Source organism: Haemorhous mexicanus, chromosome 3, assembly GCF_027477595.1.
Source record: "Haemorhous mexicanus isolate bHaeMex1 chromosome 3, bHaeMex1.pri, whole genome shotgun sequence".
Taxonomy (NCBI): domain Eukaryota; kingdom Metazoa; phylum Chordata; class Aves; order Passeriformes; family Fringillidae; genus Haemorhous; species Haemorhous mexicanus.
This window is the reverse complement of record NC_082343.1, coordinates 84,790,939-84,811,233: the sequence shown is the minus strand read 5'-3', so window position 1 is coordinate 84,811,233 and position 20,295 is coordinate 84,790,939. Positions and strand designations below refer to the sequence as shown.

The following is a 20,295-nucleotide window of genomic DNA, read 5'->3' as shown; positions in this document are numbered from 1 at the left end:
AAATTGCCTTTGATCTTATTGGAGCTCATTTTTATTCAGAAGACAAAAAGAAGACTCAAATGCAGAGCAATATGGCCAAGTTTACCTAGAAACTCTGTACCTTGCAAGAAGGCAACCATATAATTCTAAGTAGGAAAAGTCTGACATTCTTCAGACATTGTGGTATTGAAGGGAGACAAATTCCCAAGAGAAGTAATGTGAAGGAATGAGCAGCCCAACACCAGCCTCTAACCACTATTTGTTCTGCACTTCTTCAACAAGAAATGAAATAGTTTGGTAACAGCCAAGAAAATCCTGGCTTGCATGTCACCCTATAAGCAGGAAATTCCAGTAATGAAAATATAATCCTGCAATAAGAGAACAAGCAGATAAAATAAGAAAAGCCTATTTTCAGTTCTGAGGGAGGAAGGAGATTTATGTAAAATTGAAACACCTTTCTTGCACTTGTTTAATGCAGTAGCAAAATCCTGTAGTATATTACTTTCTTCCCCTGAAGGGACTAATACACTTTAGCTTTTTCTTATTGACAGTGACTGTTATAATAATCCCTTTGTTCACATCCTCCTAACATTCTGGAAAAACAACTCACTGTGGGGACTAAAACTTCTTTAAATCTGGTCCCAGCCCAGAGACACTTCTAAAAATTTGAACAAGATTCTGTCAATTGTTTCTGAATTATGTGTAGATGTCTGTCAAAACATAATTTCTTTAATGTTTTCTTTCTTTATTCCCTCATTCACAATTTTCAACTAGGCAATTTTTTTAGCATAAAATTTCTCTTCTATCTATATGCTTTCATGGACAAATAAATCATCTCTTTGTGAGTGATTTGAAAATTGTTTTTGTTTATGCGTAGCAGAACAGTATATTCAAAATATCAAAAATTAAAAATGGCTATGATTGCCCTATGAAGTTAAAACTGTAGAAGCTGTGTCAAAAAAGTCCACTTTTCTAGATGTTTACCAGTTCAGAGGGGCCACAGTGAAATACTTTTTTAGTTGAAATTAAAGTTTCTTAAAGGAGCTTGTGAACACTGGAGATCCTTTCCTTTGCAGAACTAGAAATTTTAGTGGCTATGAGTACACAATGTACATCTGCACAGAAATAACTTTTTTTCACTAGTTGAATCAAATTCACAAGGCCCGTGCTCAGTGGAGCATCCCCAGGCTGGCTCCATTCCCTGCTTGCTGTGTCTGTAAGGCTTTGGTGTGGGGCAGAGGCAGCCTGGAGAGCCGTGACAGAAGGGGTCTCCCAAAAGAGCCCCAAAATGCTTTTATTCCCAGTGAAATGTGTCCATGATGCTGGAGCTGGAACCCTGCTCTTACTGTAAGTGCCCTGTGATTTTCAGTGACCACAAGTGATGAAGATCTTAGTTTTAAATTTAATCTATAAGTTGGGACAGGTTCACCAAGATCAAAAAGAAGGAGGAGGGAGAGGGCCAGGGATGTCTGGGAAAACTGGTCCTTAAGGAAGAAAAGAGCTGAAATTCCCCAGGGACTGTCTAGCTTTGTGTTTTGAATGCTGTTCACTTAAATTGGTCTCCTGGTGTAGCTGTATCTGCTATAATTGCAGCAGATTGCAGTTGCTGAAGCATCTCCTGTATGTGTACCCTTTCATTATGGCATATAAGCAGAACATTTCCAGTAATTTAGAGGCAGCTAAAATCTCCTGTTCCTTGGAAGCTGCTTTCCCTATAGCAGTTCACACAGCCTAAATGGAGCAGTACAAACTGAAGAGAAGTACAGTAGTTACTATGTTAGAAGTTGATGTCACTAGTTAGAAGCTCCTAGTTGGCATTAAAAAAAAGAAGTTAAAATTCAAAAAAGTAATACAGAGAACTGTACTCAAAGTTCAATTAGAAGAAAACAAACAAACAAACAAAAAAACAGTGGTTTTCTCTCTGTCCTTGAACTCCAGGGTCAGTTTGACAGTTTATGTCTAGCCCACTGAAAACTTGTGATACGTGGCTTTTCTTAGCATCCTTTGAAGCAAAACCTTGGTTTTTAAGGTTCTTTGCCATAGTATGCTTTCCTAACAATTTGAAAGATGGTATGATTTATGACAAAAAAGCTCTAGAGTGAGCAGCTTGAAGCAACCAGATCATAGTGATCTCTTTATCATTAATTTTTCCTCTTCTCAATGTTTTGAAGAATCACCGTCTACTGAAAGTGTCCTTCATTAAAATGAGTAAATTGCCAGCTTTCACAGTCTTGAAAGAACACTTGAGAGTCTGAAGTGACTTCAGAAACCTTGAAGCAATTAAAAAAGAAAAAAAAAATTGATTCTTGTGAAATCTTAAAGCAATCCCATGATTTCTTAGGATATGCTTCATGAGTTTTGTTGTCACACAGCTGGCATTACTGTACTCTTTTCCTAACTATGCTGTGGCTTATTTTCTTCTTATTGAAATTAAATTTTTCGTGCTTCAATAAAGAGACAGCCTTTTGAGAAATGCAATTATAAGAAAAAATGTTGGATCCCTCTTTCCTCTCTCCAACACTTCAGACAAAATCTTGAAAATTGAAAGCCTAAAAATTAGGGTATGAACACAAAAATCCAAAACCAACACCATATAATTTGCTGGTTTTTTTCTTTTAGAATAATTTCTCAGTGTGTATAATTTAGTCTTGTGAAAAGCAAGCTTATGGCTGACACATGAGGTGAGTACTACTGCAAGTTAGCCCCCAAAAGAGGAGTTAAACTGTATTTTTGTTTTTGTGATGCTGGAAAATGGAAAGCGTTGTTTTCCAACAGTGCCACATATTGTTTATACTTTTATATCACTTTATTTTTTGTGCTACTGTAGAGTCAGAAAGCCTGCAATAATCAGAAGTCCATTAATTACTATGCACAGCACAAGCAAGCCTCTTCCCTAAAGACCCCAGTTAAAGTAGGACGTCATGGTCAACTTGTTCAAATAGAGGAATTTTTATTTCACCTATTTTTGATAGTTTATGGATACCAATTTTGTTTTATTCAAAAATGGCCCAGGAGGCTCAAAGGGGGCATGACTTCAGGCAGGTAAAGGGAGGCAGCGCTCATCCCTCACTGGAAGAGGTTCTCAAGAGTGGCTGAGTTCTTATTCCAGGTGGAGCCACGAGCAAGCAGGGAAGAGCAGAGGGCTCTGCTGTCTGCTGGGGCACAGCAAAGCACAGCAGCATGTACAGGTGCTTTATGTACTCCCTGGCTGTGTTTTATGCCATTCTCCAGGGACTATATACACATACACAGAGCATAACCCAGAACAGAGCCAAGATGTGACAGCATCTACCTGCTATTGAGGCAGTACCTTGGGCTTCCTACAGCCACTGGGGCTTCTCTGTTGGTTTGGATAGGGGCATTCATGGCAGAACAAACACAGCTTACAGCCTTTGTGTCCCAGGCAGAACAGTTGTGCCCTCTCTCTTCTGAGATCTAAAACTAAATACAACTCAGGAAGTTTAGATAGCAGGAAATTAAAAAAATACCCCCAGTGAAATACTAACCAGAATAAGGACCAGCAGTGTAATAAAGTTATGGATTTTCAGTCTGATCCTAGTTAGGTTTTGCAAGACCTTGCAGCTGCCAGCCATTCACAGGCTTCTCAAAGCAGCTCCAAGCCCTGCTCAGCTGAAGAGCTAAAAACTAGAGAGCTGTTAACACAGGAGCTACTGGTAGGGACTGTCATCTGCCCAGCAAGGAAGATATTTATTTATAGAAAAGCCTTTGAAGCAGACCACTACATTTTAATGTAGTAATAACCAGTTATGCTGGACTCCAAGAGTGGTAGGGTGTAACACAGCCATGCATTATATACCTCGTTGTAAATGGTCTCAGAGGGAAAGCCTGTAATTTAGGGAGGTTTGAATGGCAAAACCTGGGTCATTGTAACAGATATTTTTCCTTAGTTATTTTTATGGTAAGGGTGAAAAAGAAATACTGGCCTGAAGAAATCGGGCAGCGTGTGTTTTCATTCAACCTAGCTATGAAACCTCCCAGAGCCCAATCCCCCCTTGCCCAAATATTTGTTTTAAGATTAATTGTTCACACAGGAACTAAACAGCAACTTGCTGAATGTGAAGCTTTTACAGAAGATTTCTTTTCCTCCTCAGGACATTTTTCTCATGTGTTGCTGGCTCTTTTATATGTTCTGTCACCTTTGGGGAGCAGGATTCATGCAGAACCAAGGAAATGGCTTTTCTGTTTGTTTGTGTGTTTTTAAAATTCATCCCCATATGAACTGGTTTTAGGATTAATTTTACAGGAGAACCTCAGGGGTCCTTGTTCTGTTAGATCATTTCACTGCAAGCACTCAATAGGCAGCCACCACACCCCAGAGCACAAGGAGAGGAAAAGCCAGCAGGTGCTGTCCCCACAGTGCAGCACCTTCTCATGTAGATGCCCTGGTCAAGTTGAAAACCACAGGTAAGAAAAGAAAAAAACATGTGAGGAGGGAAACAGAAGCTCAGGAAGAGAAATCCTGGCTGCCTGGAAGACAGTGGTCCAGACCAACTTCTGTAGGGCCAGATTTTTGTCCAGGGCATGTTACCTAACTCGGGTGCAGAGCATGGAGAAAATCTTGCCCTTGATCCTTGTACAGCCCATGTTTTTTAAAGACAGCTCTTTGAAAAGTCGGCTGCACTCTAAATCCAAGCTCCTTGAACCATATGGTCAGTTTGGAGCAAGGTATTCTTTGCCTTTTCTGGCCAGATGTACACATTCCCTGCCTCATTCTAGTCCTTGTACTTGCACCTGAAGGTTTTCAGGCAGTTCATTTTTCACTCCCTCTCTTCTCTATGCAGAAGATATGTATCACAGGCAATTTTCCTTGTTTTTTCTGATGCTGTAAGTACATATTCCTCAATAAGTACCGTCATCAACAGGTGAAGGATACTGTCCAAGAACCCTGCTGTGGTTAGGCTTTGGTATATGGCTCTAGAAACATTGGGGCAAATGTTCCTTCACAAATATTAGAGTTTAAAAGTGAGGGAAACAACCAAAAAAATCTAAATATTAGAAACCAAGATATCTGAAAGGAAGATTTCAGTAATGCCATAGAGTCCTTCCAGGTTATTATTGTAAATTAGGAAATTAAGTGTGAGCACGTGTAGTACAACTCTGCTTCTTCGTCACTAGAAATTAATTATCTTCAAAAGAATTTAAGATCTCATAGTCTCCACCTGCCTCTTATTGAAATGATACACTAACCAGAAGAGGTCTGAACTTTATCTGCATTATTAGTTTCAGCGCTCTCATGCTAACTTCCTGATGATACAGAATATTCACAACTATGAACTGAAATTCTTGTGTGAGAAGAACATGAGTTTTGTCTGTTTTTCATGGATTATGTTTATAGACTGAATAAATTAGAAAAATGAAAGGAAATATTGACTCAACCACCACTTTTATTTACCCTTGCATTGTACAAGAATTCTTCAAAGCCCTTGTTCTCTTGCTTCCAACAAACACTTGATTTCCAGCCAAACATTCAAAATCAGCATTAAAATATTGCATCTTATCATTTGATTCTCAAAGTACTGAAAAAAATTACACTCATTTAAAAAACTACAGAACAAGATGTTGCCATGTTTTGTAGTTCAAATCAACATTTGTAGCATCAAATTCAGTAGAATACTTGAAAATTACAATCTTCCTTTTTTGTTTTCTTTCCTTTTTCTTCTGGGAGACAGGCAAAATGATAGAACTGCACTGAATATCAGCAGAACCATGAGCTGAGGATCCCAGTAGTCACCTACCCATGACACCAGCTGAAAGGGAAAGTGTCTTTTGTAATCAGGTGTTTTAAAGTAGGACAATGCAAGGCATATGCTATGATGAGTCTGACTCTCATTAGCTATAAATCACAGCTTCACTACTCAGCAAAGCAACCCTCCTGAAAGTGAATAGTAGCATGAAATGAGGGCTGGGCTCTTGGTTATTGAAACTGAAGCCAAAACCAACCAACCAAACAAAATCCAGACATCATTCAATACATAGGGCATTGTTTCAGATAATACCAAGAAAGTGATAATTAGCTGCTCTTCCTAGAATGCCTTGAACCCCTGCTGTGTAGCCTACTGGTATTAGCATTTTCTTTTGTGGTAAAAAGACTATTTGGATCTAGTAATTGAGTTAAAGGAACAAACCACTGATTCAATTTCACATTCACTAACACTGATTAAATGAAAAACACGACAAAGTACTGCCGCAGTAGTGTGGCTTCAGGTTGGAAAAGGATGAGCAAACTCTAAACGGCAATCAGCATCTCTGTGGGTTCTACTGGCAGAGGGTGGCTTCTGATGTGAAACTTCTTCATGACTGAAGTCCTGAGTATGAGGTCTGTCTGCTACATTGTATGGTTTGGTTTGGTTTGATGAGAATGCTTAAATATTTTTTTAGGATCTAAATTAGTAATATTACCATCATGCAGTAATGTCTGGAGCTTTTCTAACATTCACATGGAAAGCACAGTCAGGTTTGTGCTCAGCATGAGTTAAAGACCTTTGCAAATGGAGACTGGCATAGTTTCACATGCAGATCCCTGCTAATGTCTCCCCTATCTCAGCAGTCCAATTTAACAACGCACCAAATACACTGCTCATACTGTTCTAATACAAACAATTCAATTTGCACTAACAGTCACTCAGCAACAATTGTTTTCTACCTAATCTCATGTTGATATTATATAAATACACCAAGTGATCAGAAATTGCTAACAGCCAGTGCCCTGCAGATGACAATAACAGTTATTAACAAGAAAACTTCAAAATACATTTCTTTTTTCCCACAGCCTTCTGAGATTAAAAAAAAAAAAAAGCTGAGAAAAACTGTGAATGCAAAGTGACTGAAAATTGGCATAGATAGAGATTGATATCTGCTGTGTGAAATATGGGCTTTATTTAAAATAAGTCATTAGTGCAGCTGTTGAAAGTGTTTAAATCTAATTGCTACTAAGCTATATTTTCAGAAAGTAGTATTTTGTGGGTATGATTCTGGTCATAGAGCTGTAACATGGTGATAAATATTATTTAAAATATTTATTTTACACTCCAGAGGCGCAACAAATACATCTAAATCAGACACAGTTCCTGGCCAAGATGATGAGTGGAATTGATCCAAATACAAAAACAAGTGCAGCTAAAACCATGCAGCTATTTTCTGGATTTGTGAGTGAACATGTCAGCCTTTGCCTTTTATATACTCCTAACATTCAAGGGTCTTTCCATACTTCCTTGCCTTTCCTAGCCTCCCTTTTTGCAGACGAAGCATGCAGGGAGCATAAATTGCCAATAGAAAGAGCAGCTCCAGCCCTGGTGCAGGAGAAAGATTGGCTCATGCACACGAGAACGCTTGGAATGCCATGATAAGCAAGGTTAATCATGTCAAACCAGCTGCACTCATCTGCCCCACTGCAGCACAAAAAATCCTGGAAAACCAGGTGCTTCTGAAAGCAAGACCATTCAGGGCAGTGGAACTTGTGCCTGTGACTGAATCAGGAATCAAAACCAGTAATGTCTTGTTTCTCTTGGTTATCTACACAGGCAGACCTGCATGGCTAGGCTGGACTTAGGCAGTTAATTTTTAACTTCTGAAGTTAGGTGTGATGAAGCCAGTCTGAAGTCAGCACAGGGAAAAAAAATCCTTGCAATCTGCATCATCCAGTTCTGGGCTACATTAAGGTGAGGGTGTAGCTGCAATAGCACTCACTGGGAGCAGCCAACTGAACCACTGGTTTCAACATGTGACTTCTGCATCATAGTCCTTCTTTTGCATACAGAGTGTTACATAAGTTTTGGCCCTGCTCAGGAGAGAAAAATACAGACTTCTACAGGTCTCAGACTGTACTGCCACACTGCTCTGAGTAGCACAGTTCTAACCATCTGAACCATACTTCCACCACTGCTTAGGCTTCTAAGTCTTTCTACACCAGCACTCCCAGCTCCACAAGTACAGAGGAGCATAAAATACCACTTAATGCAGGGCAAAATGTTCTTTAAATTATGGCATTTAACTCTGAAGTAAAATTAAAAGACCTAAATTCTAGAAGGTGAAGGAGGCTGTTTTTGTTGTGGGTTGGTTTTAAAACTCTCTTAAAAATCATATTCAAGTAACACTGGAAAATTTTAAACTTATCTGTTCTGTAAACTAAAAAAATTCCAGACAATTCATTGAGAGGAGACTATAAAGACATTGTTAATCCTCCAGTGAGACTTGTTATTCTGTAATAAGTTGATTAGTCATCTGGCAGCCCCTGGATTTGATCTAATCGTCCACAGAACACAACTGGCAGAAGAGCCAAAACACATCTCCTGTGCATGGCCATCTCTCAAGTCTGAAACTTGGTTCCAAAAATAACAAGAAAAGAAAATTAGACATACTCAGTACCAACACCAAGATGAAGCAGGGGGCAGGGGGGAAGAGGAAAGATGGCTGAAGATTCGTTGCACATGATTTTTGCACATCTTTTCACTGGTGCTGAGGTTAGTCAATGTTCAGCCTTTGTGGGTCCTCATGGGAAGGTGGATGCCATGAAGATGCAGCTGCCTGAGTGTTTATTATGAGGACAGCTCTCAGATGAGGCAATTCTGACAAGAAAATTCAAGTTAAGCCCTCAAAGTGGGTGCCAGGGAAGAATAGTACAGTGCAGTAGCTATATATGGAGAGTCAGGCATGGGAACAGGGCATTCCACTCTGCTGCACATGCTTCACTGCTTCCCTGGCAGCTAAAAATAGGATGTCACGCATGGGCATCAGTAGAAGCAAGGTTTATTAAGAGAGAGGAAAAAATAATCTTTTTTTCCAGTTATCTTTCTTAACTTGACTGCATTAAAATCTAGCTGAAATCTCCATTCAAAGACTATTTTAAAAATGCAGATTTTTCTCCTGTTATATTTAATTAAATTCATCCATAAATTTTCATGTGATGCTATTTTTTATATTACATTCTAGTTGATTCCAATATTTCAATTTTTCACAGCTTAAAAAATAGTCTAAAAATGCCAAATTGCGTTGACAGCAATATTTCCATTCATGCAATCAAATCTTAGGCCTAATCTCCAGATTTAAAATATATTATTATCCAGAGAACCATTTCTTTGGAAAGAGTAGATTTTTTTTGGATCTGATTTAGTGGGAACTGCTTACAAGCAAAACAAACAACTTCAGAATTTATTTAAAAAAATATCTGCTATGTATGAGCTAAATACGTCCAGGAAATTATATGATAATATTTCCCCAAAATAAGCATGAAATATTTTCACCGAAATGAACATAATAATTTAGCATTATTTGATCAAATAAATCTGCTGTTTCTGAATCACCTCTAGGGCAAGACATGAGATATTGTTAATTTAGGCTTTGAAATATATACTATGCATGAACATATCCACAATAAATATTGTGTATGTATGTAATACCGGTTATTAAATTAAATAGAAAAAGTCTGTTTTGAGAAAAAGCCTTTAGGCAGAAATATGTCACTTCTGCAGGAAGAAGAAACTTCTATTTGCAAGAGATAATTTTTACTTTGCCTTTATAGGCATTTTGTACTTTTACCTTCCTGGCTACCCTATTTTGACTCCAATATTGGTGCATATGGTCCAACTTGACTTCTCTCTAGGATCCTTGGAAGGCTGATGCAATTTGTTCTGATGCTAATCCAAGGTGATAAAAAGCTGATAATTCACTGATTGAACCTCATGATTGGCCAGGCTGAAGCCGGGTATGAGCGAGTACCAGAGTTTTAAAAATTCAGGGATGAGATCCCAACAGAAAAAAAAAAACTGGTTCATCTCTTTGGGTCTCCAGAGAAGAAAAGCAAATGGATAATCAACATCACCTTTGGACAAACTCAGCCCAACTCAGCATTGTCCACGTAGTACTGGTAGTGATTTAGACACTCAAAACAAGCCCCATTCTGAGTCTGAAAGTCCTAGACATTTACATAACTTTACATGTAAACATCGTGCCAGCAAGTGACCTGATGACATCATCAGGGCATCATCAGGAAAGTTACAGCTTAGGCAAGTGTTTGTAACCTTTAGCTGAAATCCACTCAGGGATGGGACTGCAATACACAGGCCCTGATCACCTGCTGAGGCTATGGGGCTTCTTCCATGATCCAGTTCCACACAGAAATGCTACTCCATAGAAGTAATCTTTTGGTTATGCATAATGGCACAAGGCAGAAAGTCTGAAGTACTGTTTGACAAAAATCACATTCAAATTACTTAGGATTCCCTCTCACCTTAATTATTAGCAATTAAAGTGTGGTCATGTGATTGAGGTGAACAAAAAGGCGAGACAATGGTGGAGTAAAAACACCATTAAAAATTAGATGTAGTCATTTAAATGTTATGGCTGTGACCCTGACTAACTTACATTTTCTCCGTAACTATGCTCTCACAGCTCTCATGCAGAATTTTGAGTTATGATCTTAAAACAATTCTATTAAAAAGCCTTGTCATGGGGAAAAATACTGATAATTATGTGTGTTCTCAGTGAGCACCCAAAACATGCAGTAAAATGCTGAAAAAACAATGTTTTCCTGTAAGCACTTAGTTGCTAGCTAATCGGTCTGGTTTTATAAATGACTGTTCCACAGGATCCTCTCTCATGGCAGCTACAACATTTTATCGAATTATTAAGTGTCAGACATAGAGGAATAAATTTTCATGCTTTTCTATTTAAAACTTGGATTGCAGGAAAATAAAGGATACAACACTTTGCCTGGGATTAGACCAGTCATGGCTATTTCTAAAACAAAAGTTACTTCCTATTTGTTTTGTACAAAAATGTGATCCTTTTTATTCTAGAAATGGAGAGTTTCTGTCAGTCAATCCATTTTATTGCTTTACTTATTGTATGTGATACTTGCCCTCATGACATTTCACACATCAGATAAAATTTTGCTTTTCTCATTTCTCATGTTGTTCCTGCCATCATAAAGTATAACATCATCATTCAAGGCACAAGGAGGAGTTGCTTATTATCCCTTAACTGACTCATACCCTCAGCTTCTGGGTTTCAGGCACTTAAGCTCTCTCAGGTAAATACCATACAATATTTTTAATTAATTTATTTCATTCTCATATAAACCTTCATATACATTGAAACCCAGAGGAAGATTTCAGCTGGTTTGGCTAGGTTTTCAGTCAAACCCAAATCAATTTCAATATCAAACTAGAAGTACTCCAGCAGATTCTCAGTCAAATAAGCTAGCTCCAAAGCCAGTGTGCTCCCACATTAACATCCCAGATTAACCACAGCTGTTCATCATGCTGCAATTCTGCCCTTAGCAGATGCAGACAGCAATTACTGTATGAGAGCTGAAGTGCCAGAGCAGACACACCTGACTCAGGATTCTAGAAAACCTCAGCAGCAGCCCAGGAAGGAAAACAGGATAGGTCACAGCAAGAGAGTAGCTGCCCTGAGCCAGCTGAGGAAGCAGATTTGCTCACTTGGCTGTGCCTGTTAAATGCCTGGATAAAGCACAAACGCCCTGGTGTGACCTCCCTTTCTGCAAGACTACTGCACTGCCTTATATGATCACCATACTTATGTAACATTTTCTGCAACTGAATGATGAGAGGAAGCTGGTAGATTTTTTTTTTTTTCCTGGCTTTCTTTGGCTCTTCAGAATTCTTTTACTGAACTGCTGAGATATGGGGTCAAATCTATGGATACCACTACCCCTCTTCATCCCTCAGGTCTCCTTTTAGGGGCCAGGGAGTATACAGGTCTATGGGACCCAGTAAAACCTCTCCCAACACAGTTATCATCATCAGGCTTATAAATATTAGAGACTTGCAAACATCTTCTTCACCTCTCTGGTGCTTCAGTTTCCCAGTCTAAGTCCTACCTTGCAAGTTTATAGCAGGGCTTACAAAGGGCTTTCACATCCAGAAATCTCAGTGTTAAAAATATCCAATTAATGAACATTCAGAATTATCCTCAAGTATATCCCTGTAAGTGTTCAAAGCAAAGTCACATTGAGGTCTGAGCAAGCTGGTCTAATGAAAAGTGTCCCTGCTCATTACAAGGTGTTGGAATTAGATTTTTAAGGTCCCTTCCAACCCAATATATCCTACATCACAAGAATGAGAAAGTGCATAAGGAAGCAAGAACCAGTTCAGACAACCAAGCATTTAAATCATCAGTACAAAATTATGTTAAACCCTTGGTAATTAAAAATACTCATGAAACACTTGAATGATATCTACAACTTGCATGAAGCTGAAACAAGGTTACATTTTCCACAAGAATGCCAACTATATTCCTTCTTCCAGCTTGCTCTATAAAGAGGAGTGATTTGTCAGGTCTCTTGAGGAAAGGAGACCAACTCCTTCGTTGCATTGCCATGGAAATACAAATACAAACAGAGCACCTCCTTCTTCCACAGGCTCTACTCATTCACTGCTCAAAAGCACCACAGAGCACGAGATGTAGCAGACCCAGGTAAAAGCAGAATTCAGTTGCTTCCCCCTTTCTGAAACTTTTCCTGAAGTGTAGATCATGTATGTGAGATTCAGCATGTCCTCACTGCAATGCTGCCATTATTCTGAATTTGTTTGTGACTCTACCTTTCTCTGCTGCAGCTGGGAATAGAAGCAGGAATACTGAAATGCCGTATGAAAGGCTATGTATGTTTCCCTTTTTTTGATGAGAAATAGAAAATTTCAGGAAATTCTTGAGGTTTTATAAGGTTCTTAGCCTGGTTTTTTTTTTTTATAATAAAGTAAGTCTTTTCTTCATTAAACCACCAAGTATTTTGAGGGGTGACCAATGATCCACAACACTCAACCTTAAAGTTTTCTTCCTGGTTTTATTTCTGAAGTTTTGTGGAACCATTCCAGCCTGTTTCAGCAGGCACCCTAATGCCTCCTCCCCATCTGTATGCCAGGAAGAGGAACTGAACTATGTGTTACATGGAAAAGTTATCAGTGAGATCAAAAAGGCCAGCAGGTGAAAAACATTATCCTAGAAATTAATTGGAATGGGATGTGTAAGAAGTTGTTAAAGCAAAAGAAAATTGAGGAAAAAAGTGCTTTGTTAAATCCCTTCACTGAAACTACCTGCTGCTGTTTTTTAGAGACAAAAACTCTAAACTGCCTGTAAGTACTCTTTATCTATATTTTTATTTATGTAGAAGGAGAGGAAGAGTATTGTCTCCCTGCAGTTAGGCAATTTGCATCCCTTTTCACACATTTTTGCTATATATCAAACTACTGGTCTTGTTCAATCTTCAGGTGTGTCCAATGCTTCAGACTAGTTGGACTCTCCCCCTGATCGGGATTACGAGTGCTCACTGTGGAAATATCAAATATTTTACATACAACATTGCCCCCCACACAGCTACAATCAGCAGCCTGTAGCCTTCTAAGAGGCTCTCCTGGGCTTGGCAACACCTTTTTTAAACAGGCAGTTTATCTTCTGATAAGAAACAGAAATGCTTCATTTACAGTTGTTTAATGTTATTAGAGCCTATGCACGCAGTTTCCATAACAAGATAGGAAAAACAAGCCAAGTCTTCTGTGTGGGATTTTTCAGATCTCCAGGATATAGGAACACACCTATGGTATCTTGGTGTATGAGTCATTGGGTTGCTGATGTCATGCAGTGTGTACTGTTAGGCTCAAGTAAGCAATAGAGAGAGTTCACTACAGGACAATAGCTTCTCCTACTCTGACGTATCACCTGCCTGTTGCAAAGTTGTAGCCAGGTATAAAGCTACCTCAAACATGTAAAAATTACATTAAGACACAGGAAAGCAACATTCTATTTTCCATTTGCAATACCCTGTGGCTACAGTGCTGGCATGGAAAATCAAAATCTGCATTGCCATTTGTTCATCCCTCTTACCTCACTGCTGCTGGGCTCCCTGGGCCCCCTGCAAGCCTGCAAAGCTGGGGTAACCAAGGCGTGCCACAGGCAAGGAGAACTGCAGGAAGGGTTGCCAATTTTACTTGTTCCTCAAGGTCTTGGGAAGTGCTTTTAAATATGGCTCAGCAAACAAAGCAGAAGCCACACTCCTGAAGGGTTCGCAACATTTAAATAAGAGTCTCGCGTTACTATCCAAACATGCCACGGTGTGGGTGTCGTCAGAAGGCACACTCACACATCCTGACACGCACAGGGTGAGGAGAAAAATCAGTTTATTTCAAGAGAAAAGGCATCAAGACATTGCTGAGCCCTTGGACAAGTGAAAATGAGGCTGTGCAGGAGTCCCCATCACAGGTGTGAACACATGCAGGGTTCCAATAGTTTCCAAGGACAACTTTGACTGCAGCAAAGGAAACAAAAATAAATGCAGCTGGCTACTGCTGTGAAGAGGAGTTGTTTGCCTACAAATCTGTTGGACATCCCAGAACATCCATCAGCCAGCTATTCTCTATACATACAGCATAACACATCTTTTTTTAGACCAAATCTAGTAAAATACAGTGACTGTTCAGTGTTAAAGTCAGCTTTTTCTCCTTACTTCCAATATTGTCTCTTAAAATCCCCATGACAATATCCAGGCCCTGCTTCCTGGGATTCCCAAAGAATTTCATTTCTTAATCACTTCTCTCTTGTCCTGTGGAAAATGCAACTTCAGCCACTCCCTTCTGGCTCATGAGGTGAGTCCATTCCTGTATCTTCTAGGTTCACTTTTTTTTTCTGCAAATAATCCTTTTCCCCCTGTTCTTTATGCTTTCACTTTCCAAAGAATTGCCACCACAGCAAACAACCATTTGCTTTGTTCTCATTTGCTTAGTTCACTCTTTCCTTAGAAATCAGGACTAGTAGGGAATAGTTAGAAAGAGGCCATGCACTCAGCCACATCCTAACCTTCATTCTAAGTAAAAGAATGCATGTTATGTCTTTAGAATCATCAGTCTTTTCAGGATAATTTGCAAAGAAGAGGGAAATTTCTAAGACTAACAAATATTCACTATAAATAGTTTATCCTTGATTATTAGATGCATGGATGGTTAGATGGAGGAGCAGAATATGTTCTTTAGAAGATCTCTAGATAACGCCTTGAATATTTATGGTTTCACAGACTGCAAAGGCCCTTCTGCATAGGCCCTTTTTACAGATAGCAGATATAAAGATATTAGGAAAAATTTCTTCAGCAAAAGAGTAGTCAAGCATTGAAACAATCTGCCCACGAAAGTGGTGGAGACCATTCCTGGATGTACTTAAAAGATGTGCAGATATGGTCTTTGGGTTTTGGCAGTGCTGGGCTAAGTGTTGAATCTTAAATATAGAAATAATAATAGCAGAAAACCAATTTGGTTTCAATCTTGAGCCATTAATCAGCAAGGTGAAAAAAATGTGTTTATTGTGATAGCAGAAAACAGACCTTGAAAATTCAGAAGCTCTTCTCTAGTTGTCTTATTTAATATTTGTTGAATTGTATTTGCAAACCGGAAAAGAACATCAGCAGGATACAGAGAAAATAAAGGAATCACCCTAATGCAGTTCATGTACTTAGACAAGTGTTTAAATATGGCCAGCTGGACCCATATTGGAAGGCAGAGTTGCTCTCAGACTTGTGTGATCCTGGAAAAGCTCTTTGCTGTTCATGGATGCCTGCTGGTTCTGCTCAGCAGGGTAACTCCGAGATGTGTCTCTGCTGGTGGTCACATGTAGACACCATTCTTCCACCTTCAGCCCCTCCCACCACCATAATCTTAGGCTGCTTCCCAGCAGCAGAAAGCAACCTCCAGCCACCACAGGGTGCCTGACTCCTTTAAACTGCAGATTAATTCAGGGATTAGTTAATATTGATTTATGGTTGAGAACAAAGTTTGGAATTAAGTTGGCAAAGATACCCATGTTCACTTTATTAGCAAAGATGGCCAGAACTCTGCAAGGCTGCATGATTTTAAGGGCTTAAAACAAATTAGGACCACTAAATTTCAAATATTGTAAGTAAAAACTAGAATTTTACCCCCACGACAGCTATTACCTCATTGATAATCAATTTTCTTTGGCTAATGCTAAATTAACCATTAATACACATTTCAGAGTTATAATTCTGAAATATAATCAGATAAATAGATATCAGGACACATTCAGGGATCTTACTAAATCAGCTGGAGTACTCAGAAAACGTTTGGGAACTGCTGGTGACAACTTTCCAACAATTATTCAATATGCTGGTTTTACACTTTTGCCAAGATCCTGATGAGTTCAAATACAAAGCCCAGGTTACACAGTAATCTATAAACCATGCAAGTAGTGAATGAAAAACCAGAGTGCAGTAAAATCCAGAAAAAAAAAAAAACAGTGAAAATTACAACAGTGAAATTCTTAGCATTAATAGGTCCTGCAGTATGAGTGCAGATTCTGCAGTTAGAGAAGACCTGGAGAAAGATGAAAGAAAATAGCCACTGAAATAGCAAAGCTATTAAGCCTGGAAGACCTATAAAGTGTGAAACCATATGCCTTTGAAAAGCTTCAGAGAAATTATGTTTCCCTCTCTTGTCAGAAGAATAAGAGCAACAAGACATTTACCTGTGTCAGGAAGTGTCAGATATAAATCTTGTTATGCAATTGGAATTTATTGCTCCAGGATGTCAGTGATGCCAAATATCTAGGTAAACTGAAATAGTAAATATATTTTTGAAATGGGAAAGGTATCCAGTGTTGGAGCAATCAATGTTAGTATTACAAAAGTATACAAAAGAGTATGAAATAATTTTTTCATAGTTTATTCCCATCATCCACATTTCCTGGGGAAAAAAGGAATTCCCATCAATCATATGAGGTTATTTCATCTTTTAATTATTAATACTTTCTTTTTATTATCTGGTTCTACTCATCTTCAGAAAAGGCAAAGAAAGTTATTCTCTTATAATGGCAATTTCAACAGTAAAACTTTCACAGAGAGTAGGAGGAGGCAACACAGAAATATGTTAGCAGGAGAGAAGATGAATAGTATTTTTAAAGCCTATTAATTCTTCTTGCTCCACTGAAGGCAAGAAAAGCCTTACTATGCACTCTGCTGAGAAATAGTCCCAAGTTTTGCTGTGTTCCAACACTACAGATTAATGAGGATATGATACACACAGCTATGAGCATTTCCTTATTAACTTTGCAGGTTTACCAAGACATTTAATATATCAGACTTGATGGCAGTGCTTGGTGATAGTAGGTCAGGCTTTTTGCCAGCACTTACCTACTAAATGCATTTTAAGAGAGTAAGAAAAGTAAAAGAAATGGCTGTCAGGGCAAAACAGATAAAAATTGGAGGGACAGGTGTCTTTAAATAAAAAATCACTGGAAGAACAGTCCTCAAACATTTTCCAGAAAACATGTATTTTAATCTGTTCATTCCTCCTCTTCAATCTCAAAAAAGTTATGAAGTAAGCTTGTTTGGTGCAGGACAGGTATGCTGGCTGGCCATAGGTGTGGAGTGTCCTGAGATGCCATTTGAGCTGGTGGATATAGCACAGGACCCATGGAAGGAAAGCAGACACCCATCTGCAAGGGCAGTCAGAGGCCAGGCAGGCTCCTTGAGGGTATCTCATATGGCACCAGATGTGTTTGGGTGACTTAATATGGACCTCAGGACATACAGCTTCATTTGTTTCATAGAAAAAATAAATTTATAAAGTCTGAAAGTGTAGCTGAAATTATGATCCAAAACTATGACACAGCATAATTAAAACTCATCTGTTACCAAAAATTTCTAATAAAAAATAAAAAGAAAAAAAAAATTAAAAACAGGTAGAGAAGTATGAACACCAGTCTTGTATGCTTTGCTAATGCCATTCTGGGATGTGACTTTAAAACTTTAGTCTTGGTTCTGCATTAATATCTTATGCTGTTTATCAGCATAAGGATACTTCCAGTTCTTTGAAGCCTTACAGAGGAGGAGAGGAAAACAATAATTATGATCATGCCATTAACCTTAGGAAACCTCCATAAAAGAAACTTGTATGAATTTCCTGACAAATAGTACATAATTCTAAATAACTGGTTAAAGCTAAACAATACTCTCACAGAGATGTTTGTTAAAGTGTAATCAAACCTGTTATATCCAAAGGAAATTATTTTAACGTATGTGCCTTTTGATAGCCATCTTAATATTTAGTGAATTTATGACCAAAATTGTTGATCCAGGAAGGCACAAGAACCATGGATTGGATCTTAAAATTCAGTACCTTTTATCTAGGAAAATATGTGTCTGGGAAAGAAATTATATAACCTTCCATTGACAGGATTTTGCATATTCTTTTTCTCTTATAACAAGAACTGAAATCACAATCTATAGAAATCAAAGTGTTGCTAAAATATAGTTTAGGGTCAAATGATTTCATGTACAACACCTCTCTCTGTATCATGTAGGTTTTGTGGCTTAGTAATCATATTCTTATCTCCCTATCATAAAAGATACTTTCTTCTTGCTGCTGAGATAAAAACCAGTACAAACAAGGAGTTGAACATCCAGGGAAAATAATAAAACAACTGTACAAGGCACTACAGCATCATGAAGCAAAAGCAAGAGAGAGGGGAAAAAAAGTGAAAATATGTATTTAATGTTGTTATGTAAGTGTGTGTGGTTAATTGTGACAGAGGAAGGCACGTTTTTTTTGATGGAACTGAAAAATATTTTGAAAAGGAAAATATCTCACAAGCACAAGATAAGGAATCCCAATAGTGCAGATCAGGAGGGTCTTCAACATGAAACTTTTTCTTGTAAAGTGAGATTTCATTTTAGTTGTTTATAAGAAGTCATATCAGTTCCATGATCCTACCAATGTGCAGGAAATTAATGTATAAAGACAGATAGCTAAATCTATAATCTAATACTGTGTATGTGTGTGTGTGTGTGTGCTCACATGATCACAACACTGAAGCAATCATGAGGTCACCTGATGACAAAATTGAACAAAAGCCCATATAAAATACTGGTAACAGATGTCATCTCCTGTGAGTGTCCTGATAATTTACCCTTTTCCTCACTTGACATTATTTTCTACAGCAGAACATAAAGCTCTACAAATTCTAAACATATGCACCAAGAAGCAGAAGCAGCCAAGAACCAAGTAAGACCCTATCAATAAGTAAACTTTGAGCAGAAAAGCACACTTCTCCCTGTTTTCAACCTTTCAACATGCTTATCTGGAAATGGACTTTCCCCCCTCCCTGTTTGCTAGTCTGCCCCTTCCTCCCCACCCAGGAACTGGAAGAGTCTTGCTGATACCTGGGTACTGCTTTTTCTCGTTCAGTGCCTGCAAAGCTGATCTCCCATCCCAAAAGAAGTCAGCTGCACAGCAAGGGAACCACGAAGGCCCAGTTAACCCAAGTGCCTGGGGAGCAGGACAAAGCACCCTGTGGCTCCCGTGGGTCTCTGCTGTCCCTCCTCTCTGGCAAGGATAAGTTTGTTTGCCTTCAGTAGTTCAGCAGCCAGCATATAGCTACACTGCTGTCCTGAGGGCAGCCTGGGAGGGCATTAGCCAAGAGGATGATGGCTCTGTACAAAGCAATATAAAGAACTCCCCCTCTGTAATTTCTAAAGGAAAAGGTCAAAACATAATTTTTTTTTTCTTAATTTCCCCTATGAAATTTTGCTTAGATATGAGAAGAGAGGAACAGCAGGTTAGGGCTCTCTGTTCTGAGCACTGACCTTCCACCTTCCTTACAGAGCAAAGCTGCAGGAGTTTTAAGCTTGCTGAAAAGTTGCAGCTTACCTCTAAAGCTTCTGACGTTATGTTAGCAACAGCATACTTAATGGCACACCCTTGAAAGAACATCCTAAGCATAAATTAATCCACTTGGGGATTTCAGAAACATCAGGAGAAACTCTGAGCTCAGGTTTGTTGCTCTTACCAAGGTATTCAGACTTACCAATCATAATGTCATTATCAAAAAGCTAGATAGGTCAACAGCCAATTTACTAGTACCTCATGCTAGAAGAATAAATCTCACTTGGATACCATGGAGCTGTATAGCATTTTCCTTGCCAAAGCAGCTTGTGTTCACAAAACTTAAATACTAATTACTTAAATACTAATATCTGAATATATGTCTAGGACTTAAGCATGCATCCAACCTCCAACAAGAAATCTTCCAACATCCTGCAAGATATCTTCCCTTGTCAAATACAGGGAGATGCCTGGAATTAAAGACACAAGATTTCCAGCCCCACCTTCACAATGGCCTCTGTGCCTCATCTTGAGCAAATCCCATGTCCACTCACTTGTTTCTTTTGCTTGAAGTAGGTAAATTCTGTCCCAAGATTCACAGTTTTAAGGGGGATCATTTATTTGTCTCTGGCAGCGTTATGTATGCTGGCATAAGAGTCAAAAAAGAGATTAAATA

The 20,295-nt window shown here is 38.7% G+C and overlaps 1 protein-coding gene and 2 long non-coding RNA genes across 4 annotated transcripts in view; 1 reads left to right on the top strand and 2 right to left on the bottom strand.

The window, feature by feature from the left end:
* Positions 1-13,980, bottom strand: part of TENT5A (terminal nucleotidyltransferase 5A) — a 53,298-nt gene extending 39,318 nt beyond the window's left edge. Inside the window, exon 1 of the mRNA XM_059842551.1 lies at positions 13,840-13,980. The gene's annotated coding sequence lies outside the window, so the exon portion shown is untranslated. The remainder of the gene's footprint in view (positions 1-13,839) is intronic.
* The window catches only part of LOC132325340 (uncharacterized), a 50,956-nt gene continuing 42,974 nt past the window's right edge, over positions 12,314-20,295 (top strand). Inside the window, exons 1-2 of one of the 2 annotated variants that reach the window (XR_009485897.1) lie at positions 12,314-12,435; positions 18,956-19,019. This is a non-coding gene — a long non-coding RNA (uncharacterized LOC132325340). Of the gene's footprint in view, positions 12,436-14,115; positions 14,598-18,955; positions 19,020-20,295 lie in introns of those variants that run through there. The other variant, XR_009485896.1, reaches the window with a different exon arrangement.
* LOC132325339 (uncharacterized) lies at positions 15,288-20,116 on the bottom strand. The gene is made up of 3 exons (XR_009485895.1): positions 19,178-20,116; positions 16,483-16,570; positions 15,288-16,331 (listed from the first exon to the last, which is right to left on the bottom strand). It is a non-coding gene; the product is annotated as an uncharacterized LOC132325339 (long non-coding RNA).